General features: G+C 45.1%; 1 long non-coding RNA gene across 3 annotated transcripts in view; it reads left to right on the top strand.

The window, feature by feature from the left end:
• LOC311434004 overlaps positions 1 to 12,383 on the top strand; it is a 64,145-nt gene extending 51,762 nt beyond the window's left edge. The window contains exon 3 of one of the 3 annotated variants that reach the window (XR_014691189.1): positions 9,832 to 12,383. This is a non-coding gene — a long non-coding RNA (uncharacterized lncRNA). Of the gene's footprint in view, positions 1 to 3,203; positions 3,903 to 8,029; positions 8,809 to 9,831 lie in introns of those variants that run through there. The other 2 variants (XR_014691190.1, XR_014691191.1) reach the window with 2 other exon arrangements.
• The last annotated feature ends 375 nt before the right edge of the window (positions 12,384 to 12,758 follow it).

The following is a 12,758-nucleotide window of genomic DNA, read 5'->3' as shown; positions in this document are numbered from 1 at the left end:
AATGAGACAATCAAACCAGCCATTTAGACCTGAGAATTAACCGTGGGTTTCATTTACCTTTATTATCGGTACGTTTCTGCGCAATCACCGCAAGCCCAACTGTTTGAACTTTCCCAAGAACGTCACGAGTAATCGAAGGGCGTTGATGTTTGTTTGTTTTGTATTTAGTCTGGAGGAGCTTGGCTCTTAGCAAGACCTGCCTATTACCGTGGGTCAGTAATCTGATACGTTTTTCCTGAGAGCAAAACCTGGCCTTCAGAGGGCCGCGCTAATATCTGCGGGACGATTTAGCGGTGAGTGCTATTCTCTGCTGCTTTCCGAAGGCAGGGAAGCCGAGTGACCTTTTCAAAACTCAAAGAAACCTGTGTCTTGCCCGTGTGCGCATTAGCAAGAATTGGTTTTCTAGCAACTCAGCAGACCTTGTTTAAAAAAAAAAAATCAAATCAAATCCCACCGCTGGTTGAAAGAACGTAAATTGGAGCTCGCAGTGGAGTTCAAGCACCCCTTACAATCACATCACCCATTTCCTTGAATGTTGCAGAAAGAGGCTGGGTGGCAAATGTATTTAAGACTCGGAGGAAAAGGGCTGTTAAGTCGACCTTGGTAACTTAACTGAAACAGTATACGTGTAAATCCATCGCAAATCCCTGGCCTTTTACAACTTCTGTCCCAATGGAAATCAGATCACAGAACTGTTTACAAGAGACTACGATTCATTTGGATAAAGAGCCATGACAGCAGGGCCCGTATTATTTGAAATTTTAGTAACCCAAGCCTAGATAAATATTCTAAAAGCAAAATAATAAGGATTAGGTAATTATTATGAGGTGATCATACTTAGGATATTTTATATTTAGTAGGGGAGAATGATTTCACTGTAAGTGCCAGTGCTTTGCCATTCTGAAATCAGTTGTGATCTTTGTTGCTTCAAGATACTGTTACTGGTTCAAAAAAAAAAAAAAAAAAAAAAAAAAAGAAAGAAAAAAGTGCAGATATATCTTTTACCCTGAGCTTTAGCTGTCCTGAACAGTCATCTTTAAAACCGCTAGAAGTAGCGCCATAAAAATATTTTACAGCGTTATTTAATGTATGAGCTAATCCACAGCTAATGGTCAGTTTCTGCCATTTTTTCGAAGCGGGGAGGAGGGAGAAGGAGCCGAGGGTGGGGAACCTGCTCCCGTTCGGCCCAGAGCCCCGGCGGAGCAGGAACAAAAGGGACGCGTTTAAAGCGCGAGTTTCAGTGCTCCCAGTCACATTCTTGGCATTGCGAACAAATACTGTGTTTTAATCAGCGCTTCAATTAATCTTCCCCAAATAATATTTTATGAGCATATGCTTGGAAATAGTTGTATTAAACTCATGTAAGGGTTGTTGGATTTTTGTGTTGGTTTTTTTTTTTTTTTTTTCCTTCCTCCCCGAAGTCACTTTGAAATATTTACTGCAAACAGATGTGAGTATACTTGAAGAATTAAATTTCTTTCTCGGGGAAATCATTATTTTACAATTAATAATTGTGAAAGGGGAGGAGGCCAGCCTGTTGTACGCCTGGTGTTAGAGGAAGCACTTGGATCGCTCCAAATGAAATTTGCCGTCGATGCTGCTGCTTGGAGTCAGGGCTGCCCCCAGTCCCCATCCCAAATGCCACCTACCACCAAGGTGAAGGCACAAGCCAGGTGCCCAGGGGTTTGGGTTGTTCCCTCAGCCCTGCTACAGCTTTCCCTTGTCTGTCCTGGGCACGTGAGATTGGTGAGATGGTTTGTCCTTGAAAAAGTGGAAATAATGCTCTCGCCTGGGGGTGCCCAGAGCCTCACCTTGTTGATATCAGTAATGTCCTTAGAGATCCTCCCGGGGAGGACACTGTGTAACTGGGTTTTGTGATTCAAAAAAGAGAAAATAAGGGTACCAGTGAGGTTTTTACCTCTCGGGCAGATGAAGGGCATTTACTGCCATCTATGGTGGCAAAGTGATAGTGAGGACACCTGCACCCCAAACCAAAACCTCCAGCATGCACCACGATGCTATAAGAGATTTTTTAAGTGTGTTAGTTGAGTGTATTTTCCATGCAGTGTGGAAGCCCAGAACATAGCAGATGTAAAGGGAAATGTTTGTTTTTCTGCTGTAGCAAAAGACTCAAAGGCCGTGCTGGGGTGCTGTAGGTGGCTGTCTCCCGGTGTGCTGCACTTGAGGGACATCAGTGTCCTCCGGTGCTGTGTTGTGAAGCCAAGTCCCCAGTGTGACTTTTTGGAAGGAAAACAGAGCTTTTTGTCTCTCAGTGCCCTCCAAGCTGAGTACACGTACACACGCGTGCTGGGGGAAGCAGCTCTGTGTAAGCACCTAGCTCTGTGATGACTGGGGCAGCAGCACACAAGCTGAAGTGTAATTTTGGTGAAAATCCTCCAGGGCTCGTCTCGCTGTGGAGAGCAGTCACTGATCCCGAGGACCCGAGTCTCTCATTTCCAGTCCCTTCCCAGTCGAAACTCCCTTGATTTCAGTGGAACTGCGAATGATTTGTGTTTTAAGGAGGCTTGGGATCGAGTCTGTGGTGTCTTTGCAGAGAAACATTTGCTCTCCCAGTCAGTGGTGGCAAGACCAGCGTGGTCATTCAAGGTCTTAACCTCAAATGGGTTTTACATCTTGTTTGTCGGGCACCTGGCTGCGTAGGGGAGAGGAGCGAAGGCCTGTGGGTATGGCACTGCTCAGAAACAGGCTGAAGAAACATTTGCTAAGCTTTGGTACGGCTTACTTCAGTGCACAAGAAAAAACCAGTGCTGAGGGCCTGCCACCCACCCCCTGTGTCCATCCTTTCACCCGCCCGGTGCAAGGTGAGTGTCAGCGGGCAGATCCTTGTTGCCTGCAGGCATCGGCACATCCTGACCCCCACCAGGTCAGGGCTGCTGCCTGTCCCTGCGCTGCAAAACCCAAGAACCTGCCATTCCTCTCTTCCCACAATAATGCGCACATAAAGTTGCCATTTAGCATTTTCTCCTAGCATCAGCTAAATAATAGTGACGCTATCTCTACTGTCATTGTGCCTTGCTAATTTTAGCTCAGATGTACTTTTTATTTCTTCGGGAGAGCAATAAAACCTTCTTCCAGCGTTGCATTTTATTCCCCTTTGAAGCCCAAACAAATTAGCAATGTTGAGAACTTTATTTTCAGAGTTCATTAAGCCCTTAACAGTAAATCCTTTTCTCACGTTCCAGATGTTGTGGTTTTCTTGACCTCAGTTTGTATTTCCCTGTGATGTGAACAAGCCGACGTCTTACTCCGTCCTTACCCCTTGCTTTGTGGAGCCGAGCAAAGGGGGACACAAGCAGCCTCCTGAAACATTTTGGGAGAGAGGATGAGAAAACTTTGCGCTGTCCTAGCAGCTCGGTGCTTCGGCTGTAGTCATTACGCGTTGCTTCAGCTGCCGAGCACCCTGACCTCTGCAGAGCTATTTTTACATATTGAATGCGTTTTTCCCAATATATTTTTCATTCACTTCCTTTGCAGCTGAGTACTTTACATTTCAGAGGTAGCGTTCACCTGCATTTGGGTATGTATAAAGCACAGCCCTTGAATAAATTAAGCATGTTGTTTCGGCAATGTGTCTAAATCAGCTCGAGCACTACTTTAATGCTTTGATTCTGCGGAGCGTTTTGAACATGCTGAAATTTGGCAGTTTGGCCAGTCCCCTGGATTTGAGTGGTATTAATTATGTATTACACGCATTAATTAAGCACCTGAATGTATCTATTCTCTTTCCGACAACGGTGAATCGTTTTAAATGTAATTTGTGCGTTTTATCCTCTTCAAACGCTGGATTTTTGGAAGACAAGCACCTGCAAGCCTTTTAGGAGGTGTTACTCCTGCTGTTACTGACATTTTAATAAATGCAGAAATAAATGCTCCCCACCAAATTGTCTAATGTCAACACTTACCTCATCGAAAGAAGTGAGTCAGTTTGAGCAGAATTTATAACATGTGCTGTACCTAGAGCTGCCTAATGTGCGGCGCATCCACTCTCGTATCCATTTTTACTGTTTTCTTTGAAACCATAGTAACTATCAGGCTGTGTTCATAAATATTACAATGAATATTTGTCTTTGTGCACTTGCACGGGGAAACATATGAAAAATGGATCAAAGATAGCGGTTCATAAGGGGGGGGGAAAAAAAAACAAACCCCTTTTCCGCGTGGCCTATCGGCCCGTCTCGTGCCTAAGTCAACGCGCCGTGCACAAATACTGCACCGTGGGGCAAGGCAAATACAGAGGGGAATGCCCCGAGCAGCAGGGCATGGCACACGGTGACTTCCTGCTGTAGAGCTCACCTCGGGGTGTTGACAAAGGTGACCTGCGAGCTGCTGCTTTGCTTTCTGGATAAGTGCTTCTTTCTGCGGAGACAGGCTCGTGCTGGTGGTTTACTCAGCCACCAAGGCTTTGGGCATCCGTCAGCTGGGGAAGCACGGAGGAAAGGAGGAGAGGAGTTTAGAAGAGGCTGAGTCCAACCTCTGGCTTTGCAAAGCTTCCTAAGGGCCGCACGAGCTGGATGCAATGCTTAAGTCTCGTTGGGAGGCTTTGGCACTGTGTTTGCCCCTGGGGATGGCTCCCGGTCCCGTAGTCAATGCTTCGCCCACAGGAGTGCAGGAGGTGTTTGCAAACCCAAGCTGCTGTGTTTGCAGGGGTACGGGGCAAGTTGATCAACAATATTGTGTGGTTTCAGCTTTTCTAAACAAAGAATTGTGTGTTTTTATGGGTTTTATAGACAAAGATTGCCATATTTTTAGGGTATTTATTTATTTTAACAGTCTAATGCGTTGGCTAGCCTGTGTATGTATTTGCCAAAAGCAGTCTGATGTAAAGAAAACATCCAACTACAATGGTCATGGAGACAGTTTATGAACTGTGTTCTGGCTTGGTGAAATCAAGTAACTCGTGGGATAGAGAAAAGAACAGAAGAAGCTGCATTTTCCAGCAGTAAGTGAAATTTGAGAGTTTTGTCTGGATAATAAACAGTTGAGCCCCATAGCTGGGCTATCCACGTATAAGGAGATAGCAAAAATTGGTCAGAAACATCTTGAATTTAGATCTACTTCCTGGTACTCCTGGGTTTTGTTGGCTTTTTTTTTTTTTTTTTTTTTTTAGAGGTGTACAGATATGGGGACGCTTCCCTTCCTCCATTTTCTTTTTGTTGTACATCTGAGGATGAACGTGATAGAGAAAAGCTAGTTAACCAACCTTCGGGGGGTTTTGCCAGGTTTAATTCAGGGCTCTATCGCCTTCTCAGTTTCCCTAGTGGGAAGCCAGAATAATTTTGTATTTTATTTGCTTAAGAGACATGAGTCTGGTCTCCTCTACTCTGAGTCAGGCAGGAACTTACCACTGCTTACGCAGTTCCATAGTAAAGTGTCTGTAAGGTATATAACGAGTCAGGGTCTACAATCAGGAGCTGGAGTCCCTAGCATCGTGCTACAACCGTGTGATAAAAGCGTGGGGTTTGTTTGCCTTCCTGTTTCTGACTCTGGGCTATGTTTGCAGGCTTGCGTCCAAAACCAGAAGGGATTGAAACCTACTGGGGGTGCGGGGCAGGGTGAAGTCAAGCCTGAAATTCTAATGAAACTATCAAATATCTCAAGGCTCGGGGTAAGTATTGGAAGCAGGCGGCACAGTCAGGGTACGGGTCTCCGAGCTCGCTTCCCACTTCAGAGCAGCCGTACGGGACCGCTGGTGAGAGCCAAATTGAACTATAAATGCCGTCATTACATGCCTGGGAGAACATCCTGGCTGTGGCATTCGTTTTCAACGTGGACCAGGCAATAACGGGCTTGGGAACGGGAGAGGAAACACCTTCTGATGGTTTGGAAGTGGTTATAGCAGAGCTCTCAATAGTCCCTTCGTTGCACAGGCACCTTCAGAGCATCAGCCGGTAAAAACGCCGAACACGAATGAAGAAATTAAGCAAACGGCGCCGGGTTTGGAAAACTTGGATCGCTCCGTAGTGCGTTTCCCCTTACCCTTCTGCACGCACCCACACCTGTTTTGTGAGAAATATCGGCTTTCCCGAAAAGCCCCGAGGTGCACCTGCGCCGTGGGGTGAGGTAATGGCAGGCAGGCACGGGTTTCAGCTGAGACGAGGAGTGGCAAAAGGTATGCAGGTGTTTTCGGGACCGACCCACCCAGAAATGCTGAGGGGACAAGGTTAAGAGCGGGGTTGCAATTTGGGGGAGCAGGGGAATGTGTGTGGGAGCCTGAGGCCAAGTCGGTCCTCCCGGGAACTGCTCAGTGCTTCAGCCCGGAGCTGAGAAAAACGCTGCCGTGAACCACACGTGTGGATTTCCCTTCCATTAGAAGTTTATTGTAAAGCTTTTTTCCCATATATGTTTTCCATGTTCAGAGCTTTTGTCATTAGATAAGTTTCAGAAAGGTTTCTTTTTTATCTTCCCAAGGGAGAAAAAAAAAAAAAAAAAGTGAAACATCTGCCCTAAAATAAGTTGGTTGGTCCTTCTGAATTTTGACCCTTGCAAACAGGGAGGGTAGTAACTGAGCATTCTCCACCAAAATTACTATTGCATCCTTTTTAAGTTTTTCTTTTAATTAGCACATTTCACTGGGAAAAAAAATAAAATAAAATAAATTGTAGACAAGCTGCATTTGCAGAGTCCGAGAGCTGGTGCCCCTGGGCCTCTGGGGTGGCTCACGACCAGCCACAGGTGCTGCTCCAGCCTGTTGGGTGTCCAGCTACCAAAACTCTCCTTCCCCACCCTTGGTGCTTGAAAAAACACAGTTTAAGTGGAAAAAAACTTAAAAGCATATCCCTCCATCCCCCAAAAAATAGATTTACTGTGTCAGGACATCGCTTCCTCCCTGCTGTGCAGGGTTGGCCAAGGGCTGGCTCTTGGGCTGACATGAAATCTATGTCTGAGCTGGGGCTGGCTGTGGCCAGGAACTGCTGGGAGAGCCAAACCTGACGTGGTGGCTGGGGATGCCCTACTGGTGTCTCCGTCTCACCCCAGTCTGTGGCTGAGCAGAGGACCCAAGCACAGCTGGGCTTTTTGTGACCGCAAGCCATTCGGGGGGGTGGCCGATCCCTCTGGCTCTTCTTGGCAGCAGCGCACGTCTTGTGGTCCTTGGCCACTTGGTGTGGCGAGTTCGCGGGGTTAGGAGGCTTGGCAGATTTAACCCTGCGGTCTCCCACTGCAAGAAAAAGATGGGAAGAGAGGAAGATTTAAAATGGTTCAATTCGGGCACCTGCCTGATGCCCTCAGAGCTGCACATCGCTGACAAGCAGTGTGATGCCCGTGCAGGAGCTACAGAGCATCAGATGATTGGGATGCATCCCAGAGGAGCATATGGGACATAGAAATGTTTCTCCTGCTTCCAGAGCTCCAGCGTGGGGAAGGGACTGAACCTGGGAAGGTTTTATAGGCGGGCAGGAAAGAATGGATGGAGAGGAGTAGAGCAAGAGGCGGGTGGCTTTAGGGAAGAGAACTTTTCCTTATCTCCTCAAGCAGATTTCCACTTGTCCCAGAAAAACACATAAGGCAAATGGACAGAAGGAAGAAAAAGAGACTGAAGGAGATCTTTTAAAGGACTGATTTGGCCATCGGGGGGTGAGGGAGTAAAAAATAATTTTTAAAAAGGGACTTTTATATCAATTAAAATATTTCTGCCTGGTTGAAACATTTTGCAAAGGAGGCTCCTGGACTCCCCTCTCTTGCCCCCATTTAGCTAGACAATGCAAGCCTGCAAATAAATTCAGCTCTTCCTTTGACTTGGCTGCATCCTCTTTCTGTGCCCTTCCCCCTTTGTGTTCGGAGTCAGCTGCAGCGCTTGCCTATAGCTTCACTGACCCCATTTGAGCCTAAAGAGTTTCCCACCCACTCACCCCAGGCAATAAAGCCTTTCTTTAGGTGTGGGGCTTACGGCTCTCAAATCACGCCACTGGATAAATAGCATCTGGAGCCCTGGAATATTTTAAAGAGTTATCCAAATGTTCATCGCTAAAGAAAACTCATCAAAGTTGCTTTTGGCTCTTTCTGTTCAAAGGGGGAGGCATTATCGGGATGTAAGGCATAGCATTGCTCAGAGGCTGGGGAGATACAATACCCTCGCTGTGATCGCAGGGTCCACTTCGTGGTGCTCGGAGCATCCAGTGACATGCCTGAGAACAAGTTTTGTAGCTGCAACTGGAGGAAGCAGTCAATGTTCATGGAGTGTCAGATAATCCACTGTGACATACGATCCAAAAACATAAGGCTGACGAATATTCCTGGCACTGTGTGCCGGTGCTGAGAGCAGATTATGCATTTTTTAATGTTTGATGTTCTTTCAACAGTTAAAAGCCATTTTGGGCAACAGATAGCTCTGAAGATATTTTAAATAATAATTTTTTACCACTGGGGCTTATCAGCACTTCATTTTAAGAAGCAGCATCACAGAAGGCAGAGGCTCTCTAAGGACCAAGTTCTGATCTCACTTACACCTATTTATATCCGGAGTAACTCGGCTGAAGCAAATGGAATTTACTCCTGCATTAAGCAAGTGTAACTGAGAGCAGGATTTAACAGCCTCCACTGCTTGGCACTTTCCGTACATCTCTTTTATGGACTGAACTATTTTCACAGCTCGGGCTGTTTCTGTGGCAAAGGGAAGCTGGAGCATATTGGTTTTAGAGCCTGTGTGGGCATAACCGCTGGCAAGGAGGAGCACCCAGCTAGCCTAAAGGCAAGAGCCTGCACTCCGATGGGGGAATACCTCCTGCCCGAGCCAGGGGACGTGAGGATTGCTACAACAGCTTGCAGAGCCTGACTTTGTATGAGTGAACAAAAAAAATATATATTATTTTTATATGTAAAGGTTTGCAAGCGGTATCTGTATGCACTGCGGCAGGAAACAGTGATTCTAATAACCCACTGCCTGGCACTGTATTTACCACGTTTCCAGTCCTGCCTTGTGTATTACAAGTGATTGTGGCTCTGCAGAGCTCTCTTGATGTGAACGTTTTTCCCTCTCAGGCAATTGCATTTCCCACTAAAGGCTGCGCTCTGCTTTTTCTGCCCTGCTGGCAGTGCAAATGTGCCAATCTTATTCTCAAGGCATGGTTCCTGTTGTGGGATCAAATGTTAGGATTTTAAAAGCTAAAGTTTGATGTGGATGAACAACTGCCTATAAAACGCATTAAGCTCTTACCCTGTAATGTATTTAATTTCACACTGACTGATGGTATTGCCCCTGAATGGATTACGGCAGGGGGCTGCCATTGTCCTACTAAACCACACTGGTTAAATAATACTTTGGAGTCTAAAGCTGCTCTGGGAGCATTTCATATTGGCTAACATGTGAAATGAATACCTAGCTTTTCTGTGAGCGCTTCGGGTTGGTTTTAAATAAAATAAATAATAATAACAATAACTACATGTTGAGTTGGTTTACAGGGCTGGCAAATTTTGCACAGCTGCAGGATGCTGCCTGCCTCTATGCCAGGTGGACCAGTGGCTCGAAAGGGCCCTACTTCAGGGATGTGAAGGAGCTCCCCTCGGTTCTGCGGACTGGGAAGGCTCCTGGGGCATGTCGCAGGAGAGGTGCCCCACACTCAGGTGGTTGGTGTTCATGGTGTATTTATTTAATCAATGTCTCCTTGACACGAGCACCCAAAGGGTCAGTGACTAGAGTGCCACTTAGAGTTCAAATTTGTTAATGTCTCCATATCACAGTTGAGGGGATTGGCTTCCTTCTGGTTTTTATTATTATTATTAATATTGATAATAATTATTATTTTTATTTTTAGCTTGAAGAGATTTTCCCTGTTACACAGCTACTATTAAGTCTTCCTTCTCTTTGGCTCTTAGGCTAAAGTAAATCATGAGCCACTCCAATGGACTTACACCTCCTGCACCCCACGTCCTGAGCTCTGTTGGTTGTTTGTACACATTCTGCCCTGAATCGAGTCACTCTGGGAAAATCCGTGGTTAACCATACGGCCTGAGCACATGAATTACATCCTCCCTTGCCCATATCACCCTGCTCCCCATTATAGAAGACAAGCCCAAATCAAGGAGGATTTCTCAAGTCCATGCAATTGCGAGCAAATTCCACTCCCTCTGAAGTCATTTTAAAAGTATGTGCTTTCTCTGTATAAATGTATATACGGGGAGAGAGAGAGAAAGATCTGTAGCATCAGCAAGCATCACCCATGAATGCACGGCTGGGAATGTGATCATCTGCAGTGTGCTGAAGCACGAGCCCTTAGCAACTTTGCTTATTGCATTGATTAAGAAAAATTAAAAGATCTTTTCATTCTTTACAAAGAGAAAGAGCTGTGATAAGAAAAGGCTAAGGAGGTATTAAAGCCCCGCTAGTCTTTTTTTGTTTTGCTCCCCCCCCAAACTTCAGCAGAGCCAGGAAAGAATGCTGGAAGTCATCAGAGGCATGGTTGGGATAGAGAGTGTTAATTCTTCCATATCTAAGCCTCTTTGTCGAAATTCCTTTTGTCTCTTGCCCCAAGTCATTAAACACTAATCCCATCACTCTTCCTAATCCGCTGCAGTGGAGCCAGAGTTCAGTTTCCGAAACTGTCTTTGTTGCTTTCCTAATAGACAGCTTGCTCTGGATTTCGGTTGGTTCAGTCACATTTAGGGCTTTCCAGTGCAGTTCTTTAATGAAGTGCCATTAATGAAACTTTTCCTCCTTCATGCAGTGTGCACGGGCATCAATTGGTTTAGCGTTAAGTAGGGTAAGGTGCCTAGTCATCTTAGCAGCCTTTGCAAAATATGACTGTCAAAGGCAAAACCTAGGAAACAAGACCATTGAAGAATATAGCCACTGAAGTACTCGTTTAATTACTAAGGATTTACAAAAGAAAATCTGTTCTTTGTGGCTTACAAAAGACAACAAGCTCAGAGGAGATAGTAAAGGGTTTGGGACCTGTTCCCTTTTCTCCCTCCCCCTCTTCCCAACAAATCCGAGAAGAGGAAATGTGGCTGAGCAAAGGCATCAAAGCCCATTGTAAACTTTTTCCAACCTGCTGCAGAAATGCTAACTTTGGAAGCGGTAGGTGTTCCACTGGCTAGTAAAATAGACTTTGAGTCCTCTCCTGCCAGAGGACGTGGCCAAGTTATCCAAATAAATCCCTCAGCGGCAGAAAGTCGAGCATCGGGCTGTTCCTCCGCTCCGCAAACCAAAACTTGGGGATGAAAGCGTTTCTAACGAGGGGCGGTGGTGTGTTCAGCCTCCTTTGGTTGCAGAGGTTTTATCTGACGCGGCTGATGTTTTGAAGAGGACTTTTCAGGCTAGAGTACGATTGAGAAAACTTTGTGTTCTTTCTTACGGCACCGATGCTGAAAACTGTTGGCATCCAGTTCATTTGCTACACGTGGAAGAAGAGGAGCAAAAAAAAATCCTTGGGTAGAAGCTCTGGGATAAGTTGCTTGTGTCTGGAGCAGGCTCACCACAGTTGGTTTAAAAACATTGCCAGAATGAGGGATTCTGTATGTAGGTTTAAGTATAACGATTTCATCTTTGGAAGGCTTTATTCTGCGGCTAGATACACATGTCACCGAGTTAACCAGAGGATCTTTCCGCTAGCTCTTGAGATTTGGATTGAATCTTTGACTTCCATGTTCTCAGTGGGACACAAAATAACAAAATAAAGACTGTCAGTGCAGGAAAGCTATTGAAGCTGGCAAATCTGCTGCCTGTATATATTATATTCAATAGGCGTTAACATTTTCCCTGTGATATGAACTGTCTAATTACCAGCAAACTTGCGATATGAAATAAACCACATCTCATTGTACAGCACACTTTCCATACGCTCTATTTTACTATGTTCATATGCCATATAAATGAGATCCAGGTTTGATTATTAAACAGTTTAATTGCTCTGGCAAAGTTGACATTACAGTGCCCTGGAACAGAGTGCACCAAAGCAGGATATTCCTTTACAGACTTTGTCATTTAACAACTGGCCGGGCTGTGTTTGGTTAGTCCAAATCATAGTTTTCCCTCATTTTTGATACCAGCTTGTTTGGGGTTTCTTAGCCTTTTTTGTTTATGTCCTTAAATTCTTGGATTTTGTTCTGTTTTGTTGCCAAAATGTTCTGGCAGGTGAAACCCTAACTTGATCTTCTTCAAACATTTCAGTGCAATTATATTTCCTCTCATTTTAGCCAGCTTGGTAACTTGCTTTACTAAAAATCTCTCAAATCCCCTGGGAAAATAAATCAGATCCATTTACAAACTGAATAAATCACAACAAAGTGATTCATCTGCAAATGAAACCACAGTGTTCTCTGTAGATAAAGAAAAACAACTGCATTTTGCCACTTCATCAGGGTTTCTTCCCCCCCCCAAATTCCAATGTACATCTACTGTTGGCAATAAAAGTTATGCTTACATGTTGTTAAAATTTGTTCATATGCTTCAGCACTTCTACTTTCCTTGTAATTGACTTGCCAAGTCTCTTACTTTGGGGAATTGGAACAGCTTTTATATGCAATGAGGAAAAATTTCCTGTACAAGTCACTTAAAAATATATATATGTGTGTGTGTGTGTGTATATATATATGTATATCAAGAACACATCCTGGTGTCATTTATAGGCTACGCAGGAGCAACATAAACCAGCAACATCACCAGCTGAGTACCAGCTGTCTTCTAGACTCCGACCCTTTAAACTCAGTCCTCCCTCAAGTTGCTCTGCCCATGGTGAATTAGCTCCCCGGGGCTACATCCTGGCAGAGCTTTTCGTTTAATCCTTCCCTTCCTTTCCATTTCC

Source organism: Aythya ferina (assembly GCF_964211825.1).
Source record: "Aythya ferina genome assembly, chromosome: 3".
NCBI classification, from domain to species: Eukaryota; Metazoa; Chordata; class Aves; order Anseriformes; family Anatidae; genus Aythya; species Aythya ferina.
The sequence above is the reverse complement of the archived record's forward strand: the minus strand, read 5'-3'. Positions and strand labels throughout refer to the sequence as shown.